This window comes from Octopus bimaculoides, chromosome 6 (assembly GCF_001194135.2).
Source record: "Octopus bimaculoides isolate UCB-OBI-ISO-001 chromosome 6, ASM119413v2, whole genome shotgun sequence".
NCBI classification, from domain to species: Eukaryota; Metazoa; Mollusca; class Cephalopoda; order Octopoda; family Octopodidae; genus Octopus; species Octopus bimaculoides.
In genome coordinates, this window is record NC_068986.1 from 89,172,807 (window position 1) to 89,176,516 (window position 3,710).

Here is a 3,710-nt window from a genome sequence, read left to right on the forward strand (position 1 = left end):
CCAGACCGGGCGTTGTGAGTGTTTATTGAGCGAAAACACCTAAAGCTCCACGAGGCTCCGGCAGGGGATGGTGGCGAACCCTGCTGTACTCATTCACCATAACTTTCTCTCATTCTTACTTCCTGTTTCTGTTGTGCCTGTAATTCAAAGGGCCAGCCTTGTCACACTGTGTCACGCTGAATATCCCCGAGAACTACGTTAACGGTATACGTGTCTGTGGAGTGCTCAGCTACTTGCACGTTAATTTCACGAGCAGGCTGTTCCGTTGATCGAATCAACTGGAACCATCGACGTCGTAAGCGACGGAGTGCCACAAAGATAGTCACTCAAAGGACTAGTATATTAACAATTTCTGCTTCTGACTACTAATTATTTTATCATTCCCGGACGTATGGAAGCATAGTTAAGCTAAGCAGTTATTTGATCTCAGAATGTACATAACGTTTACAGATATTTTAAACTTGTACCTATTTCATCAATCGCAAATGGACTTAAGTTCAATGTATCAATAAGCAAAATGTTGCTAGATATATTAACCATTTCCTCTGTAAGATTTGAAATAACGTCTTCTGATTTATTTTCATCATCCAGACGCCTTGATGAATTTAAAGAATGTGCTGAACAAGAAAAGGACGATTCATGCCTAAAATTCTTCAACGAAATCGCTAAGATTAACTGCCTACGTGAGAAACTTTTTAATTAATTATATCTTATTTGAAAAGATATTGCATTGATGAAGTATATTCTGAATAGAAATTATTTTATTAAATATTTGTTGGTGTACATATCCCAGATGCATCAATTTTTCCTTCAAACGAAGTTAAAATTTGAGAAAACAAATATGGTAAATAATGATTTACTTTCGACACTCAAACTCCTGTTGGCTGTAGAGGCTATGTTCCAGGGCCCGTCTACGCTTATGATTTTCTTGTCTATTCCTTGATGTTATATTTCTATCTTTTTCTGTATTCGCCCCTTCTTTGAATTCCTTTCACATTCGATTGAAGACTGTGCTTTGAAAGTCTACTGAACTATTTTATATGACCAAACCATCTCAGCTCTTTTTACTGTTTCAGATGAAGCATTTGGAAGCTTTATGTGATTGTTTTCCGGGCCTCATGTTCTTTGAAAGAATCCAAGCACAATTACCCAAGATGTTACCCTAGCATCAAGTTCCCAGTGCCTGTATCTTTTCTTAGAAACGGAGCCCGAATGAATTTAATTATGTTCTTCACAAAAACATTTCTTTTTTTCCTTTTGATTTTAGTGTGACTATTTTTGTCATAGTCTTTGCAGGTGTTCAAAGATTTGTGGTGTTTACTGTTTATCAATAATACTTGCTTCTAAGTATTTGAACAGTTACACTATCTCAAATTCGTATTCTTTAGATAACATTAGAGATATATGATGATGTTGCAAATATTTTCATGAGAATTGCTTTTTCGACACCGATTTACATTGTGAAGTTTGGAGAAGTGGGTATTAAGGGGACAATCGACTAATTCATCTAACATCTACCAGCTACTCTTTTAATGTCATCAATAAATCCCACATTCATAAAGTTCCTCGCATTGTGGTAGTCTGTACCTATTTGATATACTGCAGTATAAACTATGACCTGCTCTAGGAAGACGTCAAGAATGTGGAGGGCAAAAGCTATAACCTTATTGGTCATCCACATAGTAACGAACTTCTCGACTGATAACACCTTTGAATAAAACTGTCGATTTGAATGAGTCAAATTCTTGACCATACTATATTTCTCAATTCTAGCCGACAACGCGTCATATCAAGTACCAACAGTTTCCTTCATGAGGACCATGACCACGTGTCAAGGCATGTGGTGTTTAAAGAATGTGACTGCTATTACTTCCAAATCTACGGAAAACTGCTTGTTGCTCGTCATTAGGATTAATGGCCGAAAACCTCAATTGATATGGAACGATTGTGAGCGTTATCGTACTTCCATACATGGCCTTATAGATGGTATGAACATTTTGGTACAGTTGGAGAAAGGCTTTCTAGGAAAACAATATGATTAGTGGTTGAGTGACGTAATCTTAAATCTGACATAGCGCAACATATTTCATCGTACGACTGTTTATTGTTATCGTCTTTTATACAATCAATCTATGTTTTTGTGGCTCCATGCCTTTCACTTTTTTCTTCGTCATTTGATAATCAACCTAATTAGTAGAGTAATCTATAGTACGCATATTTCAATCTCTTTTGTCTTGAAATTGTGCAGCCGCTGAAATTACATCGTCTTCATTTCCAATATTTCCTTTTGTTCAATATAATTTTCCAATTTGTGTCCCAAATGATTACGTTTCCTCTATTCATATGAACATTCACAGCAGAAACATTACATGTGTGTTATTTCTGTTTTGTTGTCATGGTTGGTGCTGTCGTTAAATCTCTTGCGAAGGATTGCAAGTATGTCCCAAACATATTTGAACTGACCTAAATATTTGTTCATTCCACACCAGTTTCGCATGCCTTCTCTCTATACCAATATCATTGGATTACCCTGGGAGACGGAGTTAGCTGGTGGTAGCCGACAAGTATTTTAGGAGCTTTCAAGATCCTTTAACGTGGATTTTTCCCATACTAAACTAAACGGTTATGTGTGTATGTGTGAGTGTGTGTGTGTGTGTGTGTGTGTGTGTGTGTGTGTGTGTGTGTGTGTGTGTGTGTGTGTGTGTGTGTGTGTATGAATGAGTTATACTCCTTTGGTATTTTATCCTGCACTTGTCTCTCCTGTGTTTACGTATTTTCCACCTGTTAGTGATGGCCTGCACTTAATGGGCATCTTTATTTATTTATAATTGAACACCACACAGCCTTGTCCACAATAAGTTCTTACATTTAAACATGATTTCTGCTACTCTACACAGTTTTGTTTCTTTCTCTCTATCTCTCTATAGTCCTCTAGATTTTCGTACTTTCCCCCCTCCTTCCTTGTTGTCCTCTGTCTTTCTCCCACGCCCTACTATCTTTCGTTCCTTCTCCTCACTCCCTTTTGTTTCTTTCCCTCGCCGCCTCTCTTGTTCTCCTTCCCCTCTGGCTGTTGCTCACACATGACTACAGGTCATTTCTCCCGCGCCTGCCTTTTCTGGTCTCGACGTCCACCGGGCTGGACGTCATTTCTCTCGCCTTCCGACATTTTTTCTCTTCTACTATTTTCTTATCTTCTACTTATTCTATTTCCTTCAAAATTTTCTCCCAGGTATTACCCATTACAATTCGTTTTGGCCTAACGTCCCTTAATGTTTCTCTTCGTCGATTGTTTACTTTGTACGTCCACTCTGTTGTTGTTTGTTCGTTCGAAGCTCTGATTCACCACAAATTTTATATTTTTAAAATTTCTGGATGCTGCTGTCTTACGAGGTTTTCCTATTTTGTTGTTAAAAGCACGAAATAGGTCAGTAAAACATTCGACAGCTGATGAGCGAGTTACTTTCTCTTATTATTTTATCCTGTACCTGTCTCTCGTGTGTTCGTGTGTTTACGTATTTTTCACTTGATGGTGATGTCCTATACTTAATGTGTATTATATATAATGTGTATTATATATATATATATATATATATATATATATATATACACGTATGTTAGGTTACTTAACATTACTCCTAATAAATATGAATTTGAATATTTTCTTACCTCTATTCCTTGTGTGTGTGTGTGTGTGCAGCAGGATGCAAAGT

General features: G+C 37.3%; 1 long non-coding RNA gene across 1 annotated transcript in view; it reads left to right on the forward strand.

Annotated features, from left to right (window-relative positions):
- Positions 1-590: 590 nt before the first annotated feature.
- The window catches only part of LOC128248084 (uncharacterized), a 6,107-nt gene continuing 2,987 nt past the window's right edge, over positions 591-3,710 (forward strand). The window contains exon 1 of the long non-coding RNA XR_008264333.1: positions 591-683. This is a non-coding gene — a long non-coding RNA (uncharacterized LOC128248084). The remainder of the gene's footprint in view (positions 684-3,710) is intronic.